Genomic DNA, 15,521 nt, shown 5'->3' on the forward strand with positions numbered 1-15,521 from the left:
TCACAAAGCCAGAACGTGCTGCATCATTAGGAATCCCTCGCAGATGTCTTTCTTGCAAAGCATTTCCAGACGCAGCCACCTAACCATGAAAGGCACAACGATCTGGGCCTGAAATCCTGCTGAAATCCAGATCATCATCTTGGAGGAGGGCATTAGCCGTGGTCATCATGGCTTAGAAACTCCTCCTAGGTAGTGACATCGCATTCCTGGAAACCTTGTCAAACTTTCATTCAAAGTGAACAGGTGCAGGGTATGTAAACGGAGACTATAGAGCCAAGAGAGTTATTTTTCTAGGTTTCCAATAAATGTGGCCTTATTTGCCACACAAAGAACGCAGTTGATGGTTAAAACACAAAACGATTTTGAAGTTTAATTTAAATTTCACCCTCCTGGCTATTTGTTGTTTGTATTTCACTTCACTTGAACAATAAAGTAGCTCGGATGGTTTGGGGCATGCAGTTAAGCCTTTTAATTTCCTAGCTCTCATGCACTACTGCTCACACGGCAGGGTGACTGCCCTTAGCACAGAAGCAGAATTTTTAAATTGTTCATTGATATCTTTGGCGTAACATCGATACAATGTTTTGTGCACACGTCCTGTTGTCGTATCCATCCAAACCAAACTTTGATGACGTCCATGTCTCTAAATACTGTAGCAACCGCTCTTACATCCTGTTAACCACCCCATGACAACCTGTAGACAGGAATTCCTCCAAGACACGGCCCACGTCTTAAACAGAATGAAAGGGAGCACTGCAGAAATTCTAAATCCTTCTACACTTCCGAATAAATTATTTCTTTGCTGATGCTAGAACTCAGCATCTCAAGAAAATATTTTCCAAATAATAGAAAAGTTATTTGAAGTGTTCTGAGACTTCGTTTCCTTTTCCTTCTCAGTGGGCTGGGATTCTCTTATCAACAAGGGTAGCTTCTTTGGAAGTAGATATTTGTAATGAGGAGGCAACTGTGCCATTAATTTACCAGTGTACGAATCAGCCTAAGCACGTCCACCTTTTCTTTGCCATTTGATTGTGCGTTCTTTCACACTCTGATTCGTCTCCAGACCAAGCTGCTTTGTTCTCCCTTATTTTCAAATTAGCACAGCTTAGAGCCAGGGTGATGGAAGATTCAGTGCTGAGAGAAAGAAGACCTACTTCCCAAGAGTAGTATCTTTGAATGCAGACATTCACACAATTGCTTTTTATCACTAATTGGGTCAAAAGGGCATGACATATGGAAAAATAACAGAGGACATACTACCTCTATGTTTTTTAGATGGCACCCAATTTCAACATGTCATTTTGGAGAAGAATTTATAGGTTAAAAAGAAAAACCACTTATGGAGCTCTGGCCACCATTCTGATATAAGTGCACTACAACAGCAAAGATTAATAAGTATTTGCTGTCACTCTTCAAGGAATTTACATTCTGGCAGGGAACATGGAGGAGGCAGAAATGTACACAAATAATAGAGTTGTGTGAAAATAAAGGGAGGAGCAAGAGGGAGGAGTCTGGGAGCAGGTGGATGTTAAAGAGTCTAACCAGGATCTAGAGGCTCAGAGCAAACTAGATGGAAGAGGAGCTATTTTAAAACGGAATCTCAGCAGTTTATCTTAGAGTCACTGATAGATTTGAAGATAGATGATGAGACAAGATTACATACACCTGGCCCTCCAAACAGGATCATGTCATGCCAGCCTACCTCACTTTGCCCTCAAGACATCATCCAGGAATAAGTTACAAAATTTGAAGATTACCAGGTCAGAGGGCAGCAGACTACAGCCCACTACCAGTGTTTGCTAAGAATGATTTATACATTTCACATTTAAACATTTTTAAGTGGTTGAAAATATCAAAAGTATATCTCAAGACACATGCAAACTATATGAGATTCAGTGCCCATAAATAGTTTCACTGGAGCATAGCCACACCAATGTCTTTGCACGTCGTTCCTATGTGTCCATGTGATATGACAGCAGGGTTGAGTAGTTGCAATGCAGCTTGTATAGCCTGCAAAGCCTAAAATATTTACCATGTCACTCTACAGAAGTTTGCGCAAGTCTGCTCTAAATGGTACAGTCTGTGAGTGTCCTTGCATAACTTACGAAGAGTTGCCGGCAGAAAACAAAGGTAATTCTTATTATATATGTTGAGACCCAACAGCAAATAAATCAGTGTCTATCCCACACATTGGCTCCTTTTTACTTCCTGGGCAATAAGACAAAATTGGCTAAAATGTCACTAGTCTCTGAAATAATAAATGCTATCATTCAGATAGTGGAAAGTGATTGCTTTCCATCTTCCCAACAAAAGAAGCCAGGAAAATGAGACTTATGTCAGTACGAATTTAAGATACGTCAAAAGAAGAACGTCCACACTGATAGAAAGAAAGTGACACCTGGGGATGAAAGAAGGTTGCCATCCATTTTCTTTGCATTACTGTAACTTACTGCCTCTGCAGCTCAGAGCCTAAAATAAGGTCTCATTACCTAGAAGAGTCAAATAAATTTGGTTCCAAACATTAAGCATGAGACTTGCTGCTGCCTCTGACTTCTGAGCAGGGTTCTGGATGCAGGACAAAGATGAGGAGGACTCCCCACTAATTTGCCCTGATGCTGCCTACAGGGCCTGTCAGGCCTTCTAAGGAGACTGAAATTGATGCTTCTTGATGCAGCCTCCTCGGTGCCTGCCTCCTGGTTTGAGTGCGTGTCAGCAAACTCCAACAAAGGGATGCGGAAGCCAGTCGGCCTCAGTCTGATGTGAACATTGCCACTTACCATATGGCTGATGGGAGGCTGATTAATGGCCCTCAAAGAGATCCATGTCTTCGTCACCAGATCATGTGAATGTCACATTATAGACAGAAGGGACTTTCCAGATCTGATTAAGGGGACATAACTGGAGATAGAGGAGATTATCCTGGATTACCTGGGCGGGTTCTAAATGTAATCACAAGCATCTTTATAAAAGAGAGGCAGAGAGAGAGAGAGAGAATTACAACAGAAGAAGGCAATGTGATAACTGAAGCAAGACACTTCACCGCTGGCTTTGAAGCTGAAAGAATGGGTCACAAGCCAAGCAACGCAAAGAATGCAGCTCTAGAATGATGAGGACACGTGGACACAAGGTGGGGAACAACACACACCTGGGCCTGTTAGGGGTGGGAGGATGAGGAAGGGAGAGCATCAGGAAGAATAGCTAATGGATGCTGGGCTTAATACCTAGGTGATGGGGTGATCTGTGCAGCGAGACACCATGGCACACGTTTACTTAAGTAACAAACCTGCACATCCTGCACATGTACCCCTAAACTTAAAATATTTTTTAAAGAATATTTAAAAATAGTTAATTTACCAAAAAAAAAAAAAAAGAATGCAGCTCTAGAAGGTAGAAAAGCAGGGCAGATTTCTCTAATCTGATGAGGCCAGCCCAATCTGTTCCATTTTTATCATGGGGAACCTAATTCTCTGGCTAGCACCAGTGAATGCCAATCACGTCTCTTCACTTTTGCTACAGCATGACTCATCAGTCTTAGAGGCTAGATCCTTAAACTGGGTTGAGACTTTTCAACTGAGGCAAAGATGAGGAGAGAGGAAAGATATCTTTAATTCCCAACTCCTTCATGATTTTCTGATATCAGTCAGTGTGGCAAGTAATAATAACAAGAGATAACATTTCCTGAGTGTTTAGCACACTGTTAAGGGTTTCATGAAACCAAGATTCTGGGAAGCTGGCACTACTATTTACTCCCATTTTGTTGACAATGAAAGTGAGACTTAAAGAGATTAAGTAATTCACCACTGCAGAATGAAACACTAAAGCTGATTTTTCTAGGTGTCTACAACCCCTTCCCATGTGCTCATTGGCCCCTCAGCTCTAAGAATTCTTCTTTTAGCCTTTTTCCAACTCTGCCCCTTTGCCCAAGGGTCTGGCTCTTTCATTAATTCCTGCAAGGCTGTGTTAAGACTTCCATTTTTTTTTTCTTTACCAAACTCTATAGTTACAGTAACGAAAAAAGACCTTGTTTTCATCCCAGTAACCCCTTCTCATTAATTCAAGCTACCACCTCCCTTTGCCAGACCAATCACTGGAAGAATCTAGGAAATATGGGGTCCGTCAGAGCATCTCTTTTAGTGCATCCCCTGCTTTCTTTCTGGGAGAGGCTGATCAATGTTTCCTTGATCTCCCACTCTATTTTCTCTGAAATTCTGCAGCAACGTCTTTAGCCTGAACACAAACACAGACACTTGGGCTCCCACTCGTGAAAAATAGCAAGAAATTCTCAACATTCCCAGCAGTAGTTCAACATTCTGTAAATACTTGGCCTCAGTGTCAGAAGCATTGTTCACCTTGAGAGTGAACGGCTTCAAACATGGCACTTCTGAGACACTTTGTCACAACCCTCCTCACTTTCATTTTGTACCTGCCACTTTCACCCAAGTGCAATCGGCCTCAGCCATGCATGGAAGACTGCTTCCCAAGGCTGGAGTAACAATGTTGAGAACACTCTCAGTGCTGGATACTTTATTATTTCTACCACAGGATGAACAGCCTTGTACAAGACTGGTCACAATATACTGATCTATGCACGAATAATCAGACTTGGGGTCCTGAAGCTATTCTTATGCCCAAGGAAGCTGGTCACATCAGGCTGCTCACTCCTTCTGCTCTAGAGCCCCAGATAAGGGGCTTTCCACATAGTGGCCTGTCCTAATACCTTAATAAAAATAAGAGAGTCATTAAAAACTCTTGGGAAGTTGCATACATATTCTCTTACCTCCTCTACAGGAGATGAGCTAAATCACAGCCACCAAATTCAACCATTGAAAAGAACACACACTCTTTAAACATTTTTCTAGACTTCATCTTATTTTGGTTGTTTTTGTTTTTGCTTTTTGTTGTTTGTTTGTTCATTTGTTTTGAGATAAAGTTTCACTCTTGTTGCCCAGGCTGTAGTGCAGTGGCACAATCTCGGCTCACTGTAACCTCTGCCTCCCAGGTTCAAGTGATTCTTCCACCTCAGCCCTTTGAGTAGCTGGGATTACAGGCACGCACCACCATGCTAGCTAACCTTTTTTTTTTTTTTTTTTTTAGTAGTAACAGAGACAGGTTTTCACCATGTTGGCCAGGCTGGTCTCGAACTCCTGACATCAAGTGATCTGCCTTCCTCAGCTTCCCAAAGTGCTGGGATTACAGGAGTGAACCACCATGCCCAGCTGGTTGTTTTTGTTTTGTTTTGTGTGGTTTTTCTTTTTTTTTTTTTTTCCTTTTTGAGCTTGTATTCTCCTGGGATTTCAAAAACATAACCTCAGGATATCCCTTCTCCCTTACCTTCCATACCTGTTGCTATGTTTATGTTGGGAGGGTGGCTTACTTGGTGCTGAAATGTTGGGGTGACAAGGGCAGGGGAAGTCTTTGTGTCCCTACTGGTCAATCCATCCAAGAGCCTTCAAGATGGCTCCCACGTTCATCCACAGGGCTTCATTCATTCATGCTCCGTGACTCAGGCTCTCTGCTGGTTCCCTGCCATACCTAAAGGCACAGAACTCATTCCACTGCTTGCTGTGGCTGGCTGGTAACTAGGAATTTCTGTTATCTATCTGTGGGCTACCTGTCTGGCCTTACATTACAGCCATTCTCTCTCTGGGAGCTTCTGCCTCCTCAGGGCGCCTTTCTCTATCTGGGCCCACAAATCAATGTAGGGTTTTGCAGATTTCCTACTGTGGACTGTGTCCCAAAACCATTGTTCTAATCACTACCATCATTATTAATCGTCTGGGTTCTTCATTTTCCCAGAATGGGAACCTTAAGGCCAATATTTTGTCATGTGAGTGGCTATAGAGAAGGCTGCCGTGCTGCTGTCAGTGTCCATGTTCCCCATTCCTTCGTGATATGTGTGACAAATTGCAAAGAGAGCTGCAATTCCTCACCCCTTCCTGTCCATTTGCAATATGTCTTCATAGCTCCTCCCATCAAAGCGAAAGTTTTTTGTCCACTTGAATCTGGGGTGCCCTTGCGACTTTCTTTGGTCAATAGAAAGTGGCAGAACAGATGCAGTGCCTGTTGGGATGCAGGTCTGAGGGAGCGTTGCACCTCTGCCCACTCTCAAAATCCTCCAGCCACCATGTGAAGAAGCCAAGGTTAGCTCGCTGGATGATGGAGGCACAGGACCACGTTTCCTCATGGCCCCAGCCAACTCCCAGACAATCCCTAGGCATAGGAGGGAGGCCGTGCACTGTAATGAAGACCCACGAGCTAGCTCAGCCACAGTCAGCTAAGGCTGTCTCAGATCAGCGGAACTCAGGCAACAGTAAATAATGTTTGTGTTAGTCACTCCATTTTAGAGCAGTTGGTCCTACAGAAAAGCTAACTGATATTTTTCATAACATTTTGTCTTTGCCTCAAATCCTCTGAATTTCCCTAAGGCATTACACTTTTGAAACACTTACCCCTTCGTCTCTCCCCTTAGGCAATAAGCCCAGAGCCAACGATCTGATTGAATTACAGGCAGTGGAAGGTAAAAGATGAAATAAATTGAGAAAAAATAAGCAAACAAAACTTATCACACCTCAAATATTTTGCCAAGTACACTCTACCTGCCAGGGATTTAGGGCCACAAATTGTAGATTGAGAGTCCATCATTCTCAGTCTCATTACAGTTTTCTTCTGTAGCCCCAAGCGTCTATAATTTAATTCCTACTCTTCTGTGGTTACAGTCATGTAATCTGGTTATAGACACAGCCTCAGATATCAGTGAGTTTTGATCCTGAGTTACCAGTCAATGAAATTTGCAAAGTTGCTACTCCTGATATTTCCAAGGAGCACTCACATTGGCTGACCTAATCCAGCAGGTCTTTTTTTTTTTTTTTTTTTTTTTTTTGAGACGGAGTCTTGCTCTGTCACCCAGGCTGGAGTGCAGTGGCCGGATCTCAGCTCACTGCAAGCTCCGCCTCCCGGGTTTACGCCATTCTCCTGCCTCAGCCTCCCGAGTAGCTGGGACTACAGGCGCCCGCCACCTCGCCCGGCTATTTTTTTGTATTTTTTTTTTTTTAGTAGAGACGGGGTTTCACCGTGTTAGCCGGGATCGTCTGCTCGATCTCCTGACCTCGTGATCCGCCCATCTCGGCCTCCCAAAGTGCTGGGATTACAGGCTTGAGCCACCGCGCCCGGCCTTCCAGCAGGTCTTTTGGGGTTAATTTTGTCAGGAAATACCAGTTTCCCAAATCCCTATTAATGCCTGCTGATTTTGACCCATAACTCTCCCCTCCAAACACACACACACAACCCACATACTTCTAGTATTACCCAGACTCTGTACACTTCAGAGTCAATATTTTTTACTCTGGTGGTCGGTCATACCAGCTTCTAGCATCACCATACCTTGAGCCCAGAACCAAATCTTCCCCACTAATATTCTTCAAGCCTGGATGTAGTTTTCTCTCTTAACTCTCCAGAAGAACAAGAAAAGATATAAAAGGCAGCCTCAGGAACCCCCAGGGTATTCACTCCCTTGTAGGAAATGACTCAGTCCCAGCCCCTACATTCAACCATTCATGGAATAGCTTTCTTTATTTTCAGTTCACAACTTAATTTTTTGAGCTGCTCAAAAAACAAAACCAAAAAAACAGTGTAGACTGTTCAACCATTCATGGTCCCATGTAGGAGACAATAAGTAAAATAAGTTAATGGAGGAGGGAGGAGAGACAACTTTTTTTTTTTTTTTTTTTTTTTTTTGAGACGGAGTCTCACTCTGTCGCCCAGGCTGGAGTGCAATGGCGCGATCTCGGCTCACTGCAAGCTCCGCCTCCCGGGTTCACACCATTCTCCTGCCTCAGCCTCCCTGGTAGCTGGGACTGCAGGCGCCCGCCACCACGCCCGGCTAATTTTTTTGTATTTTTAATAGAGATGGGGTTTCACCGGGGTCTCGATCTCCTGACCTCATGATCCGCCCGCCTCAGCCTTCCAAAGTGCTGGGATTACAGGCATGAGCCACCACGCCCGGCTGAGACAACTTCTAAAAGTCACCTTTACAACATAGACCAGATAAAAAATCCTCAATTTACATGAGCAAACAGCAGAATCCAGATGGCAACAGACGGAAATGTCAAGGTTTTCTCCTAAGAATCATAGATAACTACTAGTCTTCCATTTACAGAGCTTAAATGACCCCTTTAAAGAAGACATTCAGCTTAGAAAGATTGTAGGCTGTTTTCTACAGGAACTTAAATTACCAGTAACTTCCACCCTAAAAAGGCAATTCTCTGTCTATATATTTGAAAATGTTATTTCTTCTTCCCCAGGCACCTCACTATGGAGGTTTTCTCAGTCTTTGAATGTAAGATGCAGTTTTTTTTGTCTGGGATGAGTGAAGTGTTATTCTGCCTTTGAGCTATATATTACTTATTTTATTCTCTGGTTCCATAATTCTGTGTCACACATAAAATATTGTCAGTGTTGACTTGTCACTGAAGAGGACAGCCCTACCAATTATAGAGAAAAGTAGTTCTCAGTCTCTTCACTTCTCCATTTCTTCACTGAGAAGCAGAAAATGAGAGATAATTGCTGGAAAAGTCCCGCAGAGGCAGTGTGGGACATACCTTGGACTTGCGAGTGGCACCATTATGATTCTTTTTTTTGAGACAGAGTCTCACTCTGTTGCCCAGGCTGGAGTGCAGTAGCGCAATCTTGGCTCACTGCAAGCTCCGCCTGCCGGGTTCAAGTGATTCTCCTGCCTCAACCTCCTGAGTAGCTGGGACTACAGGTACATACCACCATGCCCAGCTCATTCGTGTATTTTGCGTATTTTTAGTAGAGACGGGATTTCACCATGTTGGCCAAGCTGGTCTTGAACTCCTGACTTCAGGTGATCCACCCACCTAGGCCTCTCAAAGTGCTGGGATTACAGGCATGAGCCACCACGCCCAGCCACTATTATGATTCTTTACGGTTCTTACCCACTAAACAAAATTGCCTTCTTCCCTTGAACATGAAAGGGACAGAGCAGCTTTGGGAAGGTTTATCACCTTCTGGACTCTTCAGAAAAGAACACCTCACGTTTCTCCTACTCCTAATCTTCAGTAAGTGATTATGAGCCATTGCCCCTGCTACAACAAATTGCTACTTTAAAAAATTTACTTTCAAATGTAGACAGTTTCCACTAAGAAAGAAAGAACATTTTCATGCTAGATGCCTGATCTCTCAGAACACTACGCCCTTTTAGTGGAAAGGAAACCCAGCTGGTGTTCTAGAGAACATAATCTTCAGTGGTTCTGGTTGTTAAATTACAAATCAAAATAAAATAAAAGATCTATATAAATAGACATTACAAATGACTAATGAACAGAGCCTAAAGGCAAGATACATCAATAACTTGGGAAATGCCCAAGTTTCTGCCTTTCAGCGTTGTTGGAAATGCTATTAAGGACATTATGTTTCATTTTGCTTTCATCATTTGCTTAATAAAAATGCATCGTATGACATTCCCATTTATTTTTCTCCTCTGAGAACATTAAGTCAAAAGCATCTCCAGTTTCACCCATCACCTAAAGAGTTATTTATCTGTGACTTTTGAATATGGCATTACATGTTTTTATACATTATAGCATCTTCCTTGCAAAATGTATCTAAAAATATGACTCTAGGTTAAACAAATAATAATAGTCATCAGGGAAAAATGAATGGGTGCTAGGCGAGGAAGGAAAAGATCATCTCAAGCTGAATCCTCAAAAGAAATGTGAACTAATGAGGCAGATACGTGCGAGGGGGTGAAGGAGGCTGCAAATGACAAGTGTGACCGAAAATATTTCTGTGTCAGTAGGATCTTTTCACAGAGAGATAGGGAAATAAGAAAAGTTTAAAACTTAGAGCCAATCCCAGCACTTTGGGAGGCTGAGGTGGGCGGATCACAAGGTCAGGAGATCGAGACCAGCCTGGCCAACACGGTAAAACCCCATTTCTACTAAAAATACAAAAATTAGCTATGCACCTGTAATCTCAGCTACTCAGGAGGCTGAGGAAGGAGAATTGCTTGAACTCAGGAGGCAGAGGTTGCAGTGAGCCGAGATCGTGCCACTGCACCCCAGCCTGGGCGACAGAGCAAGCCTCCGTCTCAAACATAAAAATAAAAAAATTTAAAAACCTAAGAGCCACCTTTTTTATGCATAATGAAGAGCCAAAGAACGTGTTTTCATAGGAGAAATACTGATAATAAAATGAAAATTTAAAATGGATAATGTGGCAAAGATAGGATGCCAAGCAAAGGTTATCCTGGACACACAGAACATTTTAAGCAACCTACTTCCATTCTTTCCCCAGCATGACTGTCCGTCTGCATAGAGTGACCTGAGAAGTGAACCCAATAGATGCCTTGTGGCTTCTTGCCATAAGTCTTTCATTATCTTTGCCTGTGATCTCTCTTCATATGGTAAAATCTATAATGCGTCAATATCATTCCATTCACCATGACAGCATCTTCGGCCCCTCTCCATAAGGAAAGATGGGATTGGTGGCTTTGGGGCTGATCCTTTATCAATAGGAGGTATCATGTGCCTCCTATGTAAAATGGGAAGAATTTTACCTATTATATGAATTATTATTACTGTAACCTCTCCCCATTTACCCTACTAAAGTCTTCTTTGCTTGGTAGTATATTAAGGGCCAGAATATGATAAACTCTGCCCAGCTCCCTTGCTGTGATAAAATACTCAGGTCTGATTCTACTTTTTCTCAGGCTATCTGGGTTGGTCATTTTTATTCATTCCATCCAACTTACCCATGTTATACTCTGGATATTTTAACGGACTTCTGATCATGAATGTTGGAGAGATACTGTAGAACCTAAAATGGGCTGCCAAGTTTTTCATTCACAAGTATTTATTGAGCACTTCTTTTGTGCCTGGAATTGTGTTTGGGGCTGGAGACATAAACCTGAGGACTAAGGCAGCTCACTCTCAGGTGGAGGAGGCATCCTGGCTATAAATTATTGTGATAACAATGTGTTGGGTGCTTTTGGAGTTCTGAACTGTAGGCACCACCTTCTCAGAGCTTCCAGAAAACAGCAGAGGCAGCTACAAAGTTTGGACAGAGGGGTCACAGGTCTATGCAAACTTCTCTAGTCCGCTGTAGTGACCCCTGTTCTGTGCTCTTCATTGTTTTCTTTGAAGAGCGCCCGGGCTCCCACCATCTGGAAGAGGGATAGGGATGCCATGGCGTCAGCTGCCCAGGCTGCCCTGCCTGCGGCCTGCTCTCTGCTGCCCCCTGCGGGCCTCCAGTAAATGGGCTCATGTATTCCCAGAGACATTTGCTTGAACCTAACAACATCCTCCACCATTTAAAAAGCAATTCCTGAATTCCCAGCTGCCACAGGAGAGAAGCAGGAACAGTAACCCTGAGCCGGAATCTCTCTCCAGGGGCCCTGTGGCTCCCCACATCAGCCATGCGTGTGTGCTGACTTTTTTGCCTCGGGTATGGACAGGAGGTCGTTGACAAGGAACCAAGTCAATTTCACTCCTCCCCCACGGGGAAACATTTTTCTGAACCCCACTAGCACCCTCCCTTTGGGCCCATGGATCTTTTGTTTATCTGTTCTAAAAGTGAAAGCATTAAAAAAGAGAGAGAAAGACAGAGAGAGAGAGAACGCCGGTGTTTCCTGTTTTTCCAACTTAACAAGTCAATTGTTTATGTGTCTCTTTCCTGCTTGAAAAAAAGAATAAAGAATACACCTAAGGGTGCAGATAGGGTGGGGTTGGAGGAGACCAGCCTTCAGGGAGAGTACTGAGCACCTCCGGGGGAATGTGTCCCCAGTTCAGAAAGGTTTTCCCTCAGTCATCACCCATCCACGGCAGCCCTTGAGGAAAGACCCCCATAGACCAAGCTGATTAGCCACTGCGGCTCTTTCTTCATTTTTTCCTGATTGGTACCAGCCCAAGGAATGCAGACCCCAGTGTTTCCTTTGCAATGTGCTCCCTATGTCCCAGTCAATTCACTAGCGTATTCGTTTGCAGGAATTTTTGCTCAGTAGAACATTAGAAAAGACCATGGAATATTGTTATTTCTAAAATTATTTTCTACTTTTCTTTCTTTTTTTTTTTTTTTTTTACTATTTTTTTCTCTTCCTCCAATCAGTTCCTCAAATTCCCCCACCATCCACATTCTCCCAGGGCTCCTGACGATTGTTTAGCCCAACTCTCACCACCGGCTTCAGAGGCTGTTTCCTCCTGATTTTCCAAATGAGGCAAAATGAAGCTTCAAGCTCACAACCAGAGCAACCCAGTGCATGCTTCTGCGCACATGATGCAGATGTGCTTTTAATCTTTCCTGTACCTTTACAAGCAGATCCTCCCAGGCTTCTGCAGTGTAGGAGAACAGATATGCTTTTATTAAAACTAGTATCTCAATTGCAGTAGCTCTAAGTTCCCACTTGCTTGATGGCAGTGCTAAAGGAAGCCTCTCAGAGCCTCCTCTGCAATTCCAGGCATTCCAGGGTGGCCTTGCAGGACAGCAGGGAGGAAATCTGCTCCTGGATTTCAACCTCACCTGCTGCCCACTGCCTGTACCGAGGAAGGCACCTTGATGAGATATTGCTCCATGGCTTTCGGACCCTCTGAGAGAATAGGGGTCGTGGATCTCTCCACTACAACTCTGGGTACCACATGGTAGCCACCCCAAGGTCACAAGCCGCCTCAATAATACTAGGATCATGGTCTCGGTCACCTTTTCCACTTAAGCCCTGAAGTTGCTCTGCTCATGCCTGGATTCGCAAGTCCTTCGGCTTCTGACTTAACCTACTCCCTTACTAGGGTTGAGAATTGACTCTGACATACTCTAGAAAGAGGGCAGGACACAAGTGCCCCCGCCCCTTGCATACCCTTACTTATTCTCTTATTTCTTTTTTCTCCAGTCGCCTTTGTCCCTACAATGGGATGAATCGTGTCTTCTCTAAAGATATACCCAAAGCAATGTAAGTGTTCATCAACAGACAAATGGATAAAGAAAATGCAGTGCATATACCCAATGGGATACTATTCAGCCATTAAAAAAAAAAAATGAGATCCTATCACTTGTAACAACATAGATGGTACTGGAGGTCATTATGTTAAATGAAATAAGCCAGGCGTAGAAAGGCAAACTTCGAATGTTCTCACTTATTTGTGGCAGCTAAAAATTTTTTTTAAAATTGAGCTCATAGAGATAGAGAGTAGAACGATGGTTACCAGAGACTGACAAAGGGAGCTAGTGTAAGGTGTGGGGATGGTTAATGGGTATAAAAATATAATTAGATAGAACAAATAAGATCTAGTATTTGATAGTACCACAGGGTGACTACAGTCAACAATGTACATTTGAAAATAACTAAGTATAATTGGATTGTCTGTAACAAGAAAGGACAAATGCTTGAGACAATGGATACCCTATTTACCCGGATGTGATTGTTACATGTTGCATACCTGTATCAAAATATCTCATATACCCCATAAATATATACACATACTAAGTACACACAAAAATTAAATATCAGTAATTTTTAAAGATATGTCCTGTTTTTAACCTCCAATACACATGCGTGTGACCGTATGAAAACAGGTCTTTTGTAGGTCTTCACAGATATAGTTGAGGATCTTAGAATGAGATTATCCTGGATTTCAGTTGCACCCTAAATCCAATGACTGGTGTCCTTACAAGAGAAAGGATAAGGAGATTTTAGACACAGGAAGGAAGAAGGCCAAATGAAGATGAAGACAGAGATTAGAGAGATGCTGAAGATGAAGACGAGAGACTGGAGTGATGCTACCACAAGCAAGAAACACCAGGAGCCATCAGAAGCTGAAGGTGGCAAGGAAAGATTCTCCCCTAGAGCCCTCAGAGGGAGTGCGGCCCTGCAGACACCTTGTTTTAGGACTTCTGGCCTCCAGAACCATAAGGGAATGCACTTCCGTTGTTTTAAGCCATCAAGCCTGTGGTAGTACGTGGCGGTCCTATTCTCTCAGAGGCTGTGAAAGCAATATCTCATCATGATGCCTTCTTCAGTACAGGCAGTGGACAGCAGGTGAGGTTGAAATCATAGTCCAGGAGCAGATTTCCTCCTTGCTGTCCTGCAAGGCCACCCTGGAATGCCTGGAATAGCAGAGGAAGCTTTGAGGGGCTCCCTTTAGTGCCGCCATCAAGCAGGTGAAACTTAGAGCTACTGAAATGTTGACACTAATTTTTAATAAAACCTCATAAAAATATAGCTGTCATCCTACTCGTGAAGCCCCAATCTGTCCTTCTATTTGTTTCTGCAAAAAAAAATTAAAACTCAGGCAAATAGAAACTGGAGTAAAAGGTGCTTCTCACCCCTCTGGGCACAAACAACTGAGTCCTAGCTGAGTACAGTGCTGGGTTCGTCTGGTGTCTTTTCCTTAAGACCATTTTGTTGACACTCCTTAAACTTACACACTACATTTCTTAGGGTTCTTCCTGCTAATCTTGTAGACACTAGTTAGACAACATGTGAATAGACTTAAAATTAATGTACTTTACCACTCACTTTGCAAATCAATGCACTCTCCCCTGCCCACCAACAAGCAAAGCAAGCCATCCATAAGTTGAGAATTGCAGAACCCACAGTTCCTGTAGTTTATGTCTAACTACCCAAGATAAGGATTATTAGGTCTTTCCAGACTTCCTCACTCAGCATTCTAGTTGACAGCAGGCCTCTGTTCTCAGGTCACTCTCTGGAACAAAAACATTTGAATTCCTTCCAACCAAAAAAAAAAAAAACCAACCAAACAAAAATAATTATGTTCTGACTCTCCACCATGTTCCTCGCTTATCTATAACTCTCTCCCCCTTGCCATACATAAGGGGCAATCTTCTTAAAAGAAAAATAATCTTTGAGGGGCTATGGTTAAAAGCATCCATTTTGACCTTAGACAAACCTGTGTAAAGCCCCAGTTCCATAATTTAGCGTGTTATTCTCTCCAGATCTTGCTTCTTTCTTAACTAAAAGGGGAAGAGCCCCAGAGTTATGCTACAAGAATACAGTGAGATGAGGCGGTTGTAGAGCTAAGTAAACAGAAAGGCCTGTAGAGGATAAAAGGGTAGTGAGTCTCTGTACAGCCCAGGAAAAGGATAAAGAGAGAAGGGCTTGGAGTTAAAGGAAACACATGAAGGACTCCTCGACCTCTAGATGGGCCAGCAAGGGACTGTTGCTCAGCCATCAGGAATCAACAGAAGGTGACTGAGCAACCACTGATACAGGCCCTACCCGTGGCTTCTACATCCCTCTTCCATCACAGCACAAGCACCCAGAACACTAATTGGCAGTGCCAGAGACACAGCAGGTACTCAGAGACGGTTTACTTCCTGCAACCAGAGAGCAGAACACATGGTGCCCGAGGCAGGGCGATGTGTCCATGACCAGATGTTCAGAGTGTGCTTGGGAGAGAACCCAAGGGGGCACATTCAGAGTAGGTTACAATAACAGGACGACTGCTCCTTAAACCAGTTCACACCCTGACGTCTCCTGGGTGGTGATGAGTGGG

The 15,521-nt window shown here is 43.4% G+C and overlaps 2 long non-coding RNA genes across 2 annotated transcripts; one reads left to right on the forward strand and one right to left on the reverse strand.

Annotated features, from left to right (window-relative positions):
- The first annotated feature begins 2,996 nt into the window (after positions 1-2,996).
- LOC123572199 (uncharacterized) lies at positions 2,997-14,239 on the forward strand. Its single transcript, XR_006696535.2, has 2 exons — positions 2,997-3,127; positions 12,899-14,239. It is a non-coding gene; the product is annotated as an uncharacterized lncRNA (long non-coding RNA).
- LOC135970020 (uncharacterized) lies at positions 10,862-15,107 on the reverse strand. The gene is made up of 2 exons (XR_010585398.1): positions 14,916-15,107; positions 10,862-11,066 (listed from the first exon to the last, which is right to left on the reverse strand). It is a non-coding gene; the product is annotated as an uncharacterized lncRNA (long non-coding RNA).
- Positions 15,108-15,521: the final 414 nt, after the last annotated feature.

The sequence above is a fragment of the Macaca fascicularis genome, chromosome 3, assembly GCF_037993035.2.
Source record: "Macaca fascicularis isolate 582-1 chromosome 3, T2T-MFA8v1.1".
NCBI classification, from domain to species: Eukaryota; Metazoa; Chordata; class Mammalia; order Primates; family Cercopithecidae; genus Macaca; species Macaca fascicularis.